Source organism: Sebastes umbrosus, chromosome 11 (assembly GCF_015220745.1).
Source record: "Sebastes umbrosus isolate fSebUmb1 chromosome 11, fSebUmb1.pri, whole genome shotgun sequence".
Lineage (NCBI taxonomy): Eukaryota > Metazoa > Chordata > Actinopteri > Perciformes > Sebastidae > Sebastes > Sebastes umbrosus.
Window position 1 is genome coordinate 10818764 of NC_051279.1, and position 18804 is coordinate 10837567.

The 18804-nt window shown below is 41.2% G+C and overlaps 1 long non-coding RNA gene across 1 annotated transcript; it reads right to left on the minus strand.

Moving 5' to 3' along the window:
• Positions 1-3992: 3992 nt before the first annotated feature.
• LOC119497517 lies at positions 3993-9795 on the minus strand. Its single transcript, XR_005208942.1, has 3 exons — positions 9784-9795; positions 9302-9306; positions 3993-4146 (listed from the first exon to the last, which is right to left on the minus strand). It is a non-coding gene; the product is annotated as an uncharacterized LOC119497517 (long non-coding RNA).
• Positions 9796-18804: the final 9009 nt, after the last annotated feature.

Sequence of the window (18804 nt, forward strand, 5' to 3'; positions counted from 1 at the left end):
CAGAAGTGCTCGCCATCGAATCGCAGAAAAATGCAATTCTTGCAGTAATCTCCAAATGTCAAAGGTCACCAAAGCACAGAATGGCTTTTTCTATGGTGTTCCTCAAGGACTTGGTGTCTTAATGTGGTATTTTGGAGGGATTTTTGTTAATTTTTATCAATTCTCGAGTGGTAAAAAATGATTAAATTTAGCACCAAATCTGTGTAACAAATGGAATCTACCCAAAAATTGCTGCCACACCTTATGAGACATAATAGAGCATGGGAATGGCCATCATATACTATCATAATCTAAGCCCTTAAATACACTTTCACAATTTATTTGAACCACTTTTATGTGGCATCTACTGTTGACCTGCTATCTCCCCCTAAAGACCCCCTGTACCCCCCTAAAAAAGACAGAAACTGGACTATTGTGGGTCTCGGAGGGTTATATGTCAATCTCTGAACAGGTTAGGTGTCTGGCCTTTTCTTGTATGAGAGTACGGAGGTATTTCAACTTTACTCGATGGTCTTTTCCCTTAAGGTGTTAATACGGCGGCTGTCAAACACCCTACAATATGACTCCAGGGAGTCGTCTTGAAGAATGCAATAAGTGTGGTTCAGGCTGACCCCTCTGTGTTGAGCGTGACCTTTGAAGTAGAAGATCTGCCGTATCAAAACACAGTCATCTCCCTCTGCGAGCCTGACCAAGCCTTTGTCAGCATGGTAATAGAACAAGCTCTTAAATGGGATTGTAAACTGTGCCTTGACCCCCCAAGGGCACTTGAAACTACTCGCCATATCACGTTTATTAGCTTATTAAATTGTAAAATGATTCGCTGAGACCTCATTTTGAATGGTGCGCGAGGCGAGCCAGTGAGCTCACCCACTCAACTTTTAATCTAACGGCTGCATCCCCGCTCGGTCACTCCGCGTGTTCTCAAAAGCATAATGGAAGCTAACTGTTAATCAAGAGGCCGCTGGAGGAGGAATTAAATGCACGCAGTGTTAGGTTTGTGAATAGGAATCAACAGGAGAAAAGAAAAGCACGCACTAATTAAAAATACATTAACTGGTTATCATGCGTTGACATATTTTGCTTGATCTTTTTTCCTAATCAGCAGTAATGAACAAAGTGCTCTCCATCCACTGGGTATTACATGCTACGTCTCAGTGAGCAGTAAAATTAGCTGAGGGCCCCGAAGCTAAGTTGAACTGATGAAGCTTTGCTAGGTTTGATTACGGTTCTTGTACTGTACTTAATAGAATGCTGTCTCCTCTTTAGATTCTTATTCACATTAGAGATGTGACTAACCCCAAATTAGTCACTGCTGGGAATATCCTCTCTCATATCTATCGACTGTTGTACACAGAATTACAGTAGTTAACTGCAATCACATCTGCTGTAATCACGGCTTCTGCTAATCATGGATGCTCACATTCAAATCTAAAAATATTAAAGGCCCAGTGCCTTCTGTTGAAACAATGCCATCCTGCTAATCCACTTAACCATGGATGTATAAAGACAACTGGATACAGCGTTCATTCCTATGAGAGTTGCTCAGTGGCGCATGAAGCCAAAATGGCTCGACTGCCGGGTGATAAAGTATCCGGATCTTCCGGCGATCTTCCGCATCCATTTGAGCCCAGAGAGCAGGCGCATTAGTGTTTCCTTTAACTCCGCCTCCCAGCCTGCGGTCCAGCCTCGGCCTGGGTCTCATTCACATGAACGGAGGAAGAGAAATAACTCTGGATTTGGCTATTAGTGCATTTTACAACTTTTAGGACCTCATGATTTAAATAAGGGATATTCAAATATTCGTACTGAGAAGTGGATTTACCTCAAAAAAAATTATCCACCATGTTACAGACGTCTCTTTCCGAATGTAAGTCTATGGTAATAAGTCTTTTGGGCCGAATGGCATCACGAGACCGACCTGGAAGTTGTAATTCCACCGTTTGGCCACTAAGAAGTTTGTTTCAAAGCCCGGCGATCTTTCGGGGGGTTTGCACTCAACTCACATAATCAATATACTGTAATTAAGGTTTACTAGGGTCACTTTGAGCAAATTTGATAGAGTTATTTTTATAAAACTGTCACTATATCCTGACAGTTGTGCATGAGACAGATAATCTGTGAAACAAATGATGTTCCTCTGTGTCCTTTTTTTTTTTGATACAGATTATCTGTCTCATGCACTACTGTCAGGATATAGTGACAATTTTATAAAAATAACTTTTATCATATTTGCTAAGTGTCCAACTGCAGCTTTAAAAGCAAACCAAATTATTGATTATTTTTCTAACAAGTCCTGAAAGTGTTATCAAATCAGCCCTCTCAACTCAAACTATGAGTCAGAGATATTTATGTGCTATTAAATACTCAATACCCGCCTCACAGCTGTAATTACTGACGCCAGACCTGCTAGAACTGCACTGAAAGTGTTTATGTTCGAGTACTTTAGTATGATATAAGGTGAAAGACACTCATTGGGAAAATTTGGCCATTACATCAACATGAAAGAGAACAAAGAAAAATAGAAATTGTACAGCCTGTTGAAAATCTGTCATATAGTTTTCATTCGTAAATGTTTATCAATCAAGTTTGACACAGGATCAGACCTTTAGGGGGGCTCAGCCGCTAATGAGAACGTGACATGCATATAGTCAAGGGCGTAAGATTCGTTGGGGGATTTATATCAACTGACATTGGCCTCTGGGAACATCTGTTTCAAATTTCAAGGAAATCTAACCGATAGTAGTCGTGATATCTCACTAAAAACTTCACCAAAAATGTCAACCTCATGGTGGCGCTATAGAGGAAAAGTCAGGGGATCACCATAGCAATAATCGTTGAGGTATTACAGTCATGGACCAAAGCGATGGACCGACTGACTTCAACTGAATTCATACAGATTTCTGAAACTGTATTCTGCAGTGCAGACTCAGATACGTTCTGTTCTAGCTGCCCACATTATCAAAACGCCCAGATGGAGCGACCATATGTCTTGAAAAGTGCCAGTGTGGAAGGTGCATGTTCCTATCATCACTGTTATAATCACATGTGTAAGGAGGATGCTGTTTGCATATGTACTGAACAAAGTGTCCTGCCGTGTGCATTTAATTCACGTACATGTACTGTATCTATTGTAATGTGTCTGCATCAGTTAGACAGGTTACATTCCTGCTGCATTCATGGTACTTAGCATATAAGATTGATCCTGATTATAATTTGTCATATTCAACATTAACATTAGATGATGCATAATTTGTGTACAAACCCATGAGTTGCTGTACTTGGTCGGGCGAGACAGTGAGACACTGAACGAGAGAGAGAAAGAGAGACAAAGGGAGGGGGGTCAGTCAAGCGCCGACTCACGCTCCTGCTCCTTACATGCACCCAATCCACTCCTATCTAGTACCTGTCACACGCTGGCTGCAAAATGGAATTGACTATTGATTTCCCCCTTACCACAGGTCAGTTGTGCTATCAGGCTATAGTGGGCTCACAGAGAGCCACAAGAGGAGAGGAGAGGAACACCAGGAGGAAACACACGTTACAAAACTCACACAAACACACAAGCACACATACACGTTCTTATTAACCACCACTGTCGGGGATTGTGTAAAGAAAGACAGCAAAGGTTGCTTTAGAAGAGTGTGTGTTACGACACGTGTAGCGAAACACACTCAGGACATGGTGACCGTGGTGGGATTTGTTTTGCGAAGTAGAAAAAGTAAAAAAAAAAGCATATGTGTGAAATGTTGTGTGAGGTATTTCGAAATTTACAAGGTTAGATATTTTTGCAACTCTGAAACAGTGATTCACAACTTGTTTTGAAATAAAACAATGTCTCCCTGTGACCCTTCATCACAGGTTGTTGTGATTGTGGACAGTTTTGCCGAATGTGTGTAACACAAATATTTTAATCATTTACATTTACATGTGCAGGAGGCAAGCTATTGCATGTCCAGCGGCGTTATCAGCCCTACGGCTTGCGGCTTTTTGAGGAGGGCGATGGACATAAAACGATGGGCTTTCCTTTTGTTATCTATACTTATTTTGTTCTGCACAACTATTGTGAAGTTCACAAAGAAACTGTTAACGAACAACGCATAAATGCTGCTCTGCAGTACGACAGGGACTTCAAGCCACCCGGCAGAGCTAAGGGTACATGTCCACAGCCTCAGTCCTTTCCACGCTTCCCATTCATTGTCTATGTAAGCAGCCAGACGATCCCTAGCGATACAAAAACGCCACTGTGGACATGTACCATAAGAACAGACAACAACGAAACCGAGGGGAAACGAGTGAGACGTGCGTTGACAAAATTTCTTGACGCATAATGTAGTAAAACTTTGATTTGTAACTTTTCATTTTTAAAGTAAATTTGACGTGTGTGAGAGCAGACTTGTAACTGCATCTGAAAAATAAAACTTTATTTTTCCCCACTAAATCCGTCTCTGTTTTAGTGCATGTGGAAAAGATAGAGGAAGACATTAAGTATTAAACAAGACCTTTCATTAAAGAAAGTACAATAATACTCGTAATCTCAACCTTTTTCAGAGAAAACAAATCTGCTTTCTGTTTCACCGCAACGTGGCTGCCTGTACATGAATGGTCATGTGATGTGTGTTTTCAGGCATGTTAGTATGGAGTTATTTTTCGAAAATGGTGCTAAAACGCCATTTTAATATGAAAAGGTATTAGTGTGGATGTAACCTTAGTGACCCCTTGTAGGGTCCCGACCCCCGGGCTGGAAACCACTGAAATAGAAGACTGTTAAAAGTTTGTTGAACTGGTATTTATTAAGCTTAAAGCTGCAGTGGGTAGAAATAGAGCAAATATGATTAAAAAAGTTATTTTTATAAAACAGTCACTATATCCTGATTAAAAATGAATCAATATTCTGTTACTGTAAAGCCTATTTCTTGCCTCAAATGTTTTCGGAAACATCTTGTAGTGTACTGTTTAGCTGTAAAATGGGAAAGTTTGTTACTCAGCAGCCATGTTGAGATCAGTTGAGGAAATACCAAGCACCGCCCACCAGCTGGAGCACAGCCAATAGGAATGCTAAATAGGAACACTCTCTCTCTGAAATGACCTGTGATTGGCCAAAGTCTCCCGTCACAGACTTGATTTTTTAAAGCCTGAAAACAGAGCCATGAGGAGGTGCAGAAGTTTAGTTTTCTCTCAGAGCACTTGAATTACAATATGCTGAAAGGCTGTTATGGACATTTTGCCTAATGATGCCAAAAATATACTGCCTACTGCCACTTTAAGTGGGCTTCACCACATTGTGGCAGCTTAGTTTACTTCTGATACAGCCTGATGTATTTTGACATCAACAGATGGTGAACATTTCCATTGATATTTCTCAAAGCACAAAGGCTACTATTCATGTTGACAAAAGTACTGCTCTACCTCGCAGAACAAGTTAGTCAGGATTGAATAGAGCTGTAAAATTACAACTTACAGTTTACACCCAAAAAGACCACCAAACCATGACTTATGGGATGGTTGGAAGTGTAAGTTTACCATCCTTAATTTGCATCATTTAAAGGTGCTTTCTACAGTAGCCAGATCACCGTATTAAAAATGAAATATTGATGCCATGTCAATAATACACATATGCTAATATTGTTTAAATAATACAGCGCCTCTTAAATCATTTCATACATGTACAGTTATGGTTACAGAGTTTCTCTCAACCTCCCTACACTTGTATTTTGAGTGTAATTCATTCATTAGGAATTTGACTGATACTATTACTTTTTAAAAAAAAAATAATCTATAGATATCGTGATAATATCGCTATTCTGAATTATTGTGAAAATCTGATATCGTGACAGCCTCAGATATGACTGTTGGTTTTGGCTGTGTTTGTGTTTTCTGCAGTGTTTTATATTTACTGCTGCTCATTTCTAGATGTGCCTGGTAAAGCTGCAAATATTTACTATTTTGGAGCATTGTTCCATTTGCCATTTTCAAACTGCACAAAAGTAGCCATTGTTCAGGGTTGTGAAGGAATAAGCAGTGCCTCACTGTTTGCACATTTTTTAGGCAAGCTTACATGCCTTCTGTAGGCAGACAGCATAGACATACAGTACTATACACACTTACTTCCCAAGCTGGTTTGCAGAAAAAAATACATAAATATATGAAATATAAATAGCCCTGCAACAATTTATTAATGTCTTAGGGCCTTACCACCTCATAATAGAAGACTAACATTTTTGTTTTTTTTTGTCCTAGAAGTGGACAAAATGGTAGTGTGTTGTGATTTACTAGAATAAGTAACAGAATAATACATAGCAACACCACAAACTACAGCCTCAAAAATGACCATAAAGCAAAATTAAAACCCCTCGATGCCTCAACAAAAGGTCCTCCTTGTAAACATCATTTTGTGTGGTCTGTGCATTAAATTGCATTACATTCTACAACCACTCTGTCTACCGTGTGCACATTAGTTCTTCTTGTTTTCTCCAACTAAACAGACGTTAACATGGACAAACTGTCAATCCCTCTGTTCATGTGAATGAATCCTATTTTGTTTTCAAGGCTATACTGCTCTTCGTGAGATTATTTGTTGTCAACAATCTTATCTGACTGTGTAAAAGTTGACTTAAACTGCATTGCAAGAGAGAGTTTCTGATATAAAGAGAAGTCAGTCACTTTATGCTAATAAAACTTCTATCTCGCATGGTGTGACACTAGCCGCTGGCGACATGTGGTGGTGTATTAGAGATAGTCCAGGTTCATCTTAGGTTGCTACAACCCACGTTTATACACAGCCGATTCTCCCATACCTGCTGACTTTCGCCCTCCTTTTTCAAACTGTACAAGGGGTCATTAAGTTATTGATCGAGGGTAAGGAGGCGAACAACTGTGGGGTGTCATAGGAAGTGTGTGTTGCAATCGGTGACAGCGAGGACCGGCTGAAAAGCTGTCCTTGAAGGGTTAGCTTTTTTCCGTGCTTCATGTGATACTCTGAGATGAAAATAATTCATGCACAATATACTCTGCTTCTAGGTTTTTAATTTAACCTGACATCACCAAACGTGTGGTCTCCAGGTGGGCTTCAAACTAACTTCCTGCAGCTGCTGGACGTCCTCTTTCTCCGCCCAACCTGACATCTTGCATGATGCATGGCCACTCTTCACTGCCTTCCTGCCCGCTCGCCCACAAACAGTTGATTGCTTTACTTTGTTGTGTCACTCATTTCCTTGTACGCGTTCTGGATGAGTGCTCATAACCGACTCTTTTTCTGGCTCCTGATTGATTGATTTATGGGTCAATCACAGAATAACCCTAACCTGCCTACTATTTCACACACTCAAATGTCAGTGAGGAATCAAAGCCAGGGGTTGACATGTGAAGCTTTCCTTCAATTAATCTTGTCTAGAAAATCCACCTGTGTGTCTAGTTCCTGCTCTCCTTTGGTAAAATAAAAGAGTGCAAGGATAAATATTCCATATTCGCTGACACAGTTACACAAAATCTAAGGCTGCATTTTAACACCTCATTGTCTCCATTAGAAATGCCAGACCACCATTGAAACATGCCAAAGACCAGGTTTATTTGGACACATTAGCACAACCACTAGTAGTACTTGCAAACAACAGATTGTAAACAGATTAGGGGGATTTGTCAAAAGCTGACCTTCTGTTAAGCAGCACCTGTGTTCAACAATATGAGCCAAAAGATATTTACCCATTGCAACCAACAGATGGCACTCTGGTAACACCCAGACCTCAGTGAGATCTTTATAATGAGGGGGAAAGAAAGGGAGAGAGGCACTAGGAGGAATATAACCATTAGTAATTTTATATATCCAAGAGAGAATGGACAATGTGACTTGTTTTAGAGCTACAGGTGAGAAGACAATGCAGAAGCTCAGACAAGTTGGACGTTGCTTCTTTCAGTAAAGGTTAGAGAAAAAAAAACAGACAAATAGATTCTGAAATCACATTTATTTTTCCTTCACAAAATGCTTGCTTGTTAACTTTTAAGAACTCCTCACAGGACGCTATTTGACAAAACAGCCAAGCTATGTGTGTCAGACCCTTTAGCTCACTGACTTATTCTAACTGGACTGGATGTTGAAATTTATCAGAGGTCTCAGAAACAGGATTACCTTGAAAATACTGTTTGACATTGAGGTGTCTGTGCGGTGGCTGAGCAAGACGGCCAGGGAACCTAATCCTTTTCCATATACCAACGGCAGGACCTCGGCTAGTCATCGCTCTGACGTGGTCTTCGTTGGTGACGCCGGATGAACCGAGGACAGGAGCGTCTCTTCCCAGGCCGTATCCAGTTAGACCCCTCGGGTGAGCGCCATGACCCCTGCTTTGGGGCAGGGGGAGCCCACTCAGAGACATGCCACGTCTATTTGGGACAGACTCATCAACAACAAGGTCATGCTCATTGTAGACAAACGATAGCGGCTTGTTGCGACCTTGAGGATCCCAATTCACAAGGTCAGGCTGGCCTGGGGCTTCAGCCAGAGTTGGAGGGTCAACATGCTTGACCTCATCAAAATTGGACTTGCGGTTAATAACTGGCCGTCCTCTGGGAAGGCTATGCGCTCGGTCGGCGGCGTATTCATTTTGAACTGGACTGTAAGTGCCACGCCAACTCCTGGGGTGAGCTTGTTTATATATTCTGTCATCTATGGATCTCACTCCTGGTGCACTTTGTCTGTAGGAGGCCATGTTAGGTTCAGTCTCATCCAAGTCAGGATTGTTATTGTGAGGTTGAGGTCTGAGTGGCATCGTGCCGGGGCGCATCCCACGGTGAGCTGGTCCAAATAGATCAGAGGCTCCATGGACTCCAGGATAATCCAAACCCAATGCAGCTGCACGAGCTGCAGCAGCAGAACAACACGCAGTATTAACAAACTGTATTTATTCTGTGTACCATTTCATTGTTTTGAAATGTCAAATGTACCCGCTAATGGGTAATTATGGTAAAGTACTAACATCAATCAAAGAACACAACATACCTCTGGCTGTTTTAGCACAATACACACCTCCAGCTGACACAGAGTGAAGCACAACGGCGCTGCAGAAGACAACAAACACTGTAAGACAAACAGCAGTGAGCAGCTATGATTGTTTTTTTTAACTGTTCAGTTTTAAAATACCTGAGAAGAACCACCAGTGGCACACACATCTCTGCAGGTATGTCAGCATAAACTCCACAGCAATAACTGGAAACACTTGCCACTCTTGACTTCTTTTGCAGCCACTCTGACTGCCCAAAACCTCACCCTGGCTTGATTTACTAATTACAGACAGCTGGTTGTCATAGAGACCGAAACTCAACCACTGAGTCCGGTCAGCCGCTGGCAAATTGCTTCATTATAGGCAATTAGTTAAAATGCTTTGCTCGCAGCCGAATTTGACAAAACAAGACATTTTTGTTATTTTTCATTTTAGTGAAGCATTTAAAACATGGCCGTGTGAGCATGGATGAGAGTCACACAAAAAAATGTATGGTTCTTTATTTATTCACAAAAGCAAAGGTAAAGTAAAAAAAAAAAAATGTAAATGGGTGCAAGTAGAATCCTATATTTTGCAATCGTAGCATAATTCTCCTCAGAACTTTAAATTACCTGAGCAGGTATCTAATTATAACTTCTAATTCACTAGACCTAAAACCCTGATAATGACATACACTTTCCGCATGATTACCATAACAACCACAGATTTAAAAGGATCCCATTAAACTTGACCTCTTTTATTAAACGGGTCAAGGAACACAGAAAGCATTCGGAAGCATAGGTACAGTAGCAACAGTGTGTATTTTGTTTATCATAAACATGCACAGTTCAAGACTGATTGTAAAAAAAAAGCACAATTAATGGCTTTACTTTGAAAGGAGAAAGGCTTGGATTCTTGCAGCTGAGTACGCCTGAGCCGACAATGAAGCAGCTGAGAGTAGTGGAAGCATTTAATAATTCACTCAAATTATTTCTGTCAGCACTGACAAGCTAAACGGAGACTTGATTTAATTCTGTAATTGCACGTTCACCTTTACCCTGAACCCATACTTTGGTAATTAATAGGCCCAAGCTTTATTTGAAGTGTGGCACGGCAAGTAATGGAATTTAAATTGCAGGTGATGGGAAACCAAAGATGTGAATGCCTGCTTGGCCAAGGAGCTCCCGTTATTTTCCCACCACAGTCTCACCCTGCCAAAAAGTGGCACCGACCCTACATCAACCTACAGACCCAATCCTCTGCTCCTGCATGCCGAAGAACATCTGTCTGTTGTTTAGGGTGGACTAGACTGTCACACATTCTTTTTATGGTCGCAAATCACTGTATTCCCACAAATGCCCCTAAATTGCAACGCAGTAAACAAAGACGTTTCAAACATTTCCGTCCACCCCGTGTGTGTCCGGACTGGAGGGTGTCAGAAGTGTTTTTTTTATTCTACAGATACGCTCTCATTTAAATCTGTGCGAAACTGTCTGCACGGCTCCGTCTCAGCTGAGTCTCACATAACTGCAGTCTGAACTGAAGCGTTTATTTATGTCAATTTTATGCACTGAATAATATATTTATCCACATTTTGCAACCGGCGGGGCAGAGTGTGCTACGGATCTTTATCCAACCATTATCAACCATTCTGTAACCTAATTCAAATGAAATCAAAGTGATCTGATTTCCAGCCCGCCACAATTTTATAATGAGCTGAAAATATTTTTACAATATTCAGCTGGTGGGCCGGCCCTCGCCGGGAGGATCATCCAGTGCACCGCGAACCAAGGCCTGCTTGGAAAGGTGCCTGAGTGTGAGTTTTTAAAGCACCCCTCGCCCGGACCTCGCCGGCGGAGCGATTATCAACCGGGGTGGACTGTCCTCAGTGCGAGGGGTCTCTGCGGCAATGTTGGCACCTCGTCTTGTTTACCATGCTTATGCTGTGTGACTTTTTGCCATTAGCATTCATATCCATATAACCTTTATGATTAAATTATTTACTACTGTAGAGCACCAACCTTCTTTGTTGCCATTGGCGACTACACCTCCACAGCTATGCCTTTGACCTGTGTTGTTCCCCAGGGAACCTATTATTCAATTTGTACATGCTCCCACTTGGACAAATCATGAAAAATAACAATATCTTATATCATAGCTATGCTGACGACACTCAGATTTACCTAGAACTTTCACCAGATGACTATGGTCCTCTTGAATCTCTTTGTCATTGCATTGATCAAATCAATAGCTGGATGTCTCAAAACTTCCTAAAGCTGAATAAGGACAAAACTGAAATTATCTTATTTGGGAAGAAAGATGAGAGGATTAAGATTGCTAATCATCTGAGCACAAAGGGACTTAAAGCAAAGGATGTTGTCAAAAATCTTGTTTTTTTAATCAACAGTGATCTCAGCTTCAATAATCATGTGAAAGCAATAACCAAATCAGCTTTTTGCCACCTTAAAAACATAGCTAAACTTAGAGGTCTTATGTCAAAGCATGACCTGGAAAAACGTATCCATGCTTTTATCTTGAGCAGAGTCGATTACTGCAATGGTCTCTCCATAGACTTATCATGTTGCTCTCAAAGTGCTCCAGATTGATGCATTTAACTTTAATATGTTCAAATTTTCCTTCAGGGGGAGCTTGATCCCCAAGAGGGTCCGAAGTCCCCCACCACAGTCTCTCAGAATCCTGTGGGAAACACTGTATTACTTCATCCAAAGCTGCCCCCCCCAATTTCAAAACTCATTCTGGCATCACTGCTATACAGTGTGCACTCCTGATAAACACACACACACATTCAAACCTGATAAACACTGGTGGTGGCGGCGTGTCCATGAGCAAAGTGACTGTACTTTTGCCCTGAGCTGGCCGACATTTCTAGGGACACTAAAGCAGACCTAAATCCCATGTGGACGAGGTTGAATCGCTTGACACAGGCAGGTGGTTGGAGGCAGGTGATGGTATACGAGGTCGGCAACAGAGGATCAGCGCTCCACCTCTCGACCTCGGGGTCGCGACGAGCCCACTCACTCGGCTCCCATCAACCCCTCTGGGCCTCATTTGTGACGAGCGGGAGGTCCGTGGTATCATTTCCACAAGATGTTGACACAGACACAGCAGCCTCGCCGGACTGCCAAATGACCAGTGAACTCTGACACCGCAACGACACCATGCTCCGGTAATGGCTGTTTCGATCAGAAGCACGGCATGTAATGAGGCGCTATTAGCTTCAGGATGAAACCACTCACATTTGTTTTGGACTAATTTTCCAAACTCATGTAAATATGTATCAGAATCAATTAGGCCTAATAATATACAGTCCTTAGAGGATTCACATCAAAGCACATAAGCACACAATCCAATTAAGAGTGTTTACTGTTTAGATTGAAATGCTCAGCGTTCCGCTCTTAAACCCAATCCGCATATCAGTAAACAGTATTTGCCAGAGTGTCTTTTCCAGTGGTTGTGTGTGGGCGTATGTGTGTGTGTGTTTGTGTGTGTTTCTATGTACGAGTCGAGAGAGAGAGAGAGAGATAAAGAGTGAGAGTATACAGAGCCTTCAAATCTTTAATATGTTTTTGTGCATTTGTCTTACGTGTTAGTATTATCTCCAGGACTCCATCCCCTGATACTGAGGTTGCAGACGACAAGAGAATTGGTAGCCGGGAATTACATAACATTTTATTTGCAATTTTGAAGTGCTACAGTGAATTTTCTTGTAGACGAAAACAGCTAAAGGCAAAGTGCATGCATTACTACCAAAGCATGTTTTGTCATCTGTGAGACAAGAGGAGAGACAATAATGCCTCAAATCTACATCCACATACGTTTGTTATTTATATGCATTATAAATATGCAATATGATTGTAGGTGGGTACCACAGACTGTATATAAGAAGTGGACATAGTCATCGTGGCCGCCACACATTGGTTTGTGGACAGCCTTGAGTTTGGCATTTTGGCCGTCACTATCTTGGTCATTTGCAACCAGAAGTGACACGAGAGGGTTGAGCTAAGTACAACCAAATGCTGAATAAGACATTTTTAGGCGAGCAAAAAGCTTATAATTAACTTTCATGAACTGAAAACACACTGTGAATGGGTTAAAGTTGTAAAACGAAAACACGGACAGTTCCCAGACCTGAAAATGGCATGGTAGTGACCTGTCAGTCATAACACCCTAAAGCATACCCTGCTTTATAGTCTATTTGACTCTAAATGGGACCATAATTTACTAAATGAACATCATGCTGTATTGAAGAAGACTTGAAACTAGTGATTGAGACCATAAACTCATGTTTACAATGTTTACTGAGGTAATAAATCAAGTGAGAAGTAGGGTCATTTTCTCATAGACTTCTTTACAATCAGACTTCTTTTTGCAACCAAAAAGAGTCGCCCCCTGCTGGCTATTAGAAAGAATGCAAGTTTAAGGCACTTCAGCATTGGTTTCACTTCTCAGACCCCTTGGTGGGTACTGTATAGGATCAAGAGCCTGAATAACAGAGACAAAGTACATTATTGAGGCTGTAAGGTGACATGGAAGTGACACAGAAGCAGTGACACAGCAGTGCTTGCAGAAGGATATTATTCCTTTGGAAGTCCTCTGCACCCCATTCGTCATCATGCCTGATGTAGGATATGATGTTATTCCTCAAACTGGAAAATGGTAGCTTTTTCCTCTTGTTACTGCTAGCAACCTCATCTATCAGATGGATAAGAGCACATGATTCTGGCAACCTTTATTCTCATGGAAATTATCAATAATGGGATGAGCAGACTGGGATTCAGTGACTGTTTCACTGAATTTCAGGATTCTCATTCTTCACATTTCTATTATTTTATTGCAGCTTCCACATTCTCCCTCTCACCACCGTGGACAACAGATACTGAACTCTTTGAGCTCTAGGGCTCAGGCTGCCTCCAAAGCTCGAATATCAATCAGCAGAGGGACCGAGGGAAAGGAGAGGAAGGAACAGAGACCTACACACACAAAGAGCAACAGTTTCTGTGGGAAAGAAATGGTCAAAATACACAGTGAGATATCCACACAAAATGACGCATGCAGGAAGCCAACCATTTGTTTCCACATTACCAAAATTAGAAAGCCCTCCAATTCATCTCCTGGTCATACAACTTTCATTACAGAAGCTTGCCTGCACCAGGGCGTGCTGAGCCTGCAATTTCAGACGACAATTAATTTATTTTGGAGCCTGTCTCCTCATCTTTTAACTAACTGAACATAGGCTGTTGCTTGCAATCTGTCCCTCTCTCCAGGCTTTCCGTAACAAGACAAAAAAGAGACAACAAGACGCTGTAAGGCCTAAAGTATAATTAACAATGACACCACCAGGATGGTTCCTTTAAATTCCGTACCAATTAAGAAAAAGAGCAGTCAGCAAATATTGCTTGTGATGTCTTAAACAAATTCCCCTTGTGGCTGGTTCCAGCATGCATGCAGCGTCTTGCATTGGGGACACAGTCACCTGTCAGGCCTCATTTAGATGTGGTGGATTCCACTTTGCATGGTGCTGTCCCGAACCATCTCCCCATGCTCGGCTCAGTGTCAGGGATTAATTAGCTGTGTCTGGTTCTACAGAGGCCGGGAAACCCAAGCAAAGCTAGTTGAGGGAAAGAGTAATGATGAATCAACAGTGGTGTCTTCCTTACAGCGTTTCTAATTCCCATGATGCACAGCGGTGAAGTCTGACAAGCTGAACTGTAGCAAATGTGCCAAACCCACATGCAGCTCTCCTGTATGGTTTAAGTCTGGTGAGTTTTCTTCCTTTCAAATTATTAGTGTGTTTTATCACGGCTTATTACCTGGACACTCTGCATGTTTTCCTACTACACATACTGTATGCATTCAGCGTCTACTGTCTACATCCCTAATTACTTTTTCCTTGAAGGCCGAACTCAACTAAGCCAGCTGCCAGTGTCTGAACCTCATATTGTTTCATAAATATAACAGCTCTCTCATTATTTTCACGAAAACATTAATGATAATAACAATAATACCAAATAAGGTAGTAGCTACAGCAGTAGCTGCAGCAGCAGCAGCAGCAGCAGCAGCAAGGTAATTTCAGTTCCCCTTCCGCAAATTAGTTTTACTTTCTATACCATTTCAGGATTTCAATCTATTGTCTTTTTCACTCTGTAGTTTTATGAGCTACTGTATATTGCAGTTTCTACTTTGTCATTTGAGCATCTGTCTTTTCAGTGCTATAGAGCACGCCGTTAAGCAGTTGCTGTGAATTTTGAGATTTGTTTCAGTTTAAAAGACCCTGAGGACTAACTTTTGTGCCTTTCAAGTTTATACTTGAACGCATTTCCATCTGTAAATTACCAAACATAACCAAACATGGAAAGGTTACATTCATATTCACTGGCAACTACATAGATTTGTAGTGCAGTCCCGATTAAATAGTCTGGTCAACATGGTCCAGTATACTTCCAACTTTTCTAGCAGTGACATCTCCTGGATCCATCTCTTCATATACTGTATGTTCAAATTATATGTGTTATTTTTTTTGTCACATGGATTGTCTATGTTGTATTTTATGTTGTTACTCTTTACACACAACATCTATTGGATGTCGTGGAAGAGGGATTCCTTCTCTGTTGCTTTGCTGAGGTTTCTTCCATTTTTTTCCCCTGTTAAAAAGTTTTTTTTTTGTTTTTAAACTTTTTTTTTTGTTTTTAAACTTTTCAATGAGAGGGTCGTACTGTAAAGGACAGAGGGTGTCTCATCCTGTACAGATTGTAAAGCCTCCTGAGGCAAATTTGTGATTTGCCTCAGGAGGAAATTAGAAATTAGTTTGACTTGACTTGACCCCTCTCCATTTTTCTCTCGTAGATGGGTTGGATGGCCAAGCCGACTTGTTTTGTTTCCGATTCACAAACTCTACTTCTTCTACTCTGTTTACTAACGGATTACAGACATGTCATTTTTTGCGACATTTCAAAAGTTCGCTTAAATTTTGCTCGACATTTGAATGGAAACACGGCTACTGTTTCCATGTTCTCCATGTACCCACCCGAAGCCATTCCATCAGAGTGTTGGTGGGGGGTTGACAGATGGTGACAAGTGTTTCTCCTCCACAAAAGACATCAGTGATGAAAACTCTAAGGGGTCATAGCGGTGTCATGTCTTGGCACTGAATTCATCAACTGCCATCAAAAAAACAATATCATGATTATATAATGTGCCATCTGTAAAATGCAGATTAGGGTTCAGGCAAGGTTTAGGGATGGATCCCATTTTCTGTTTTTTGCAGAGGAGGCGATGAACTCCTGTGAGCGAGTCAGCAGGGTAGAAGTTACTTGGAGCTTCGAATGCACAACTGTGAAGCCGGTAGCGTGTATTTGCTGGCTGTGACACCCTGCGAATCATCTAAATGTCTGTGGGTGTATAGGGCCTGCTGGTAACGCTGGTCCAATCCACTGCACATCTGGACATGCCCCGCAGTCATAGCCGTGCTGCTGGTGTGGTTGGTGGTAAAGTTTTGAAGGCTTTTACAATGGAGCTGCACCAAGTGGCACAGTGAGGGAATGGGGGAAAACAGGGGGGGAGGAAGTGAAGCCTAGAAAGGAAAAGAGAAAACTGACAAAGACAGAGAGCTCTTAGGCTGTGATGGCTGATGCTGGAGATTACTGCCATGCCTTGATTCCTCCATCATCTCTATCTCACTGACAAATATTTCTTTTCGCCGGCAAAGAAAGGCTGGAAAGTTGTTTTTTTTGTTGTTGCCTTGACGAAAGTGGCGGAAAGTCAAGGTCAAGCACTCCTTCCACTGTCTCCTTTTTGGCCTGCAGACAAAGGGTGGGCCGTTAATGAGGGCGTGGAAGGTGGTCTCGGCGGTAATTGGCCTCTGCTTCATTAACGAGAGGTGGGCAGCAGATGTAGAGGGCAAAGCATTGATTGGATTGATCGTATCAAGAGAAACATGCATCTCAAATAACAGCACTCACATTCTGCTTTTGTGAACTCCACCTCTGTCTTCACAAGAAAGCAAGTATCACATTACAGGCTTTGATACTGCAGGGAAAATGTTATTGCCTAACAAGCGTCACTGGTTCACTTATTATACAGAATTAGATGTTTTCAGCAGAGGGACTACGATTTAGCATGTCTTCTGAGAATGCCGAACATGGTTGCCATTGTTACAAAAATAGATATTCAAATTCTCCACTTGCTATCACAGCTTCAGTGCCTGTTTTTCACAGAGCTGCTGTTCGGCAGGAAAAGAGAGGATGAGATGGTGGCGGGTGGAGAAGGGTGGAGGGATCTTTCAGCTGTACTCCATATGTTGTGTCATTTGGGGGCTTGCTGGTGTCTGTGTATGCTTGGCAGGTCTTGGCTCCTTTCCTCTGTTCATGGTGTCTGTTCACCCGTCTCTGTCAGCACCCACCTGCCCTTCTGCCTCTAGATCTGGCACCACACGGCGTTTTACCGCTTAGACACCCATGAAAGTGAAATGAACTTGAAAACTGAATTTCCCAATGAAATTATTGATGTGATCCACATTTGTGGTTCCTGGTCATGTAGAAATTCTGTGTAAACTGACTTATTAGTTCACTTAGTATTTTATTCTTCTTTAGAAGAGTACTTCACCAATTCAGCATGGCACTTTGCAATTTTTGAAAAAATATCTAATTGCAATTATTTGGACTGATGTTGCAATTCTGACATGATTTGTGATATTAGAGGGAAAGATATTTTTTACAACATTATTCTCTTTTTCATTGAAAAATATATTAAAATGATTATGGTGTGATTTTTGCGGTGATCGGTACCAAACAAAGATGTTTTCTTAAATCTGTACAATATGATGTAGGCCAGGACATCTCTGCAGCACGACGATATTTAATTTAAAATGGTATTTTGACACACATTTTGCCATGAACAAATATTGCAATTTTGATTAAAATTTAGATTAATCGTGCAGCCCTAATTGAACACCTATTGCTACCGGACTCCTGATGGAAAATAGGAAAAAAATTGATGCAGGAGAACCAGTGATATCGTCTTTTTATTTCCACACATTCTTCCTTGTCACAACCTGGCTCGTACATTACCCGTGCAAATGCAACTAAACTGTTGACAATTCGGTCGGGGATTCGGGTGTGTTATGCTAGTAACGGCTAATGTTGCCTCCAGCCGCTAGGCTCGAGCAGAGATGAGGAGCAGACTACAGAGGTCTGGTAAGCTCACTTCTTTCTTTCTAACTCCACACCCCCAGATTATTTTCATTTATGAACTTTTAGTTTTTAGCCCCAAACGATGCTGCCTCAAGTGACATCACTTGAGGCACAAAAGGCTATATACAACTTTCTTTACATATTCATAATACTCCCAAGACCTTTTGACTTTGATGTGTAAAATCAGTGGACTTCAACAAGAGTAATTTAATGTAATCAAATATTTCGATAACATTGTGGAGTCTTCCACATACTATCTTAAAATCCCAGTGGTTATCTATTTATCTTGATGTTGTAAGAATGGGACTTTCACTGGCTAGGATGCATGGTGCATATGGCACATATGGAGAATGTATGTTACTTTACTGTCTCATAACACACACCCTAGTGTATTACATGGAAATAATAATAATTTGGCTATTGGGGCGTTGGATTCGCCATTAGTTTTAATTATTTATTCATTTATTTATTTATTTTAGGGGGGTATTATCATTATTTGTAATATCTTTTTACTTTTATTTTATTTATGTATTATTAATTTTTCAATTAATGTTTTTTGTTTTGAATCATGTAATTTTTGTGTTTATAATTCTTTAAAACCAATAAAATTTGATCACAAAAAAACA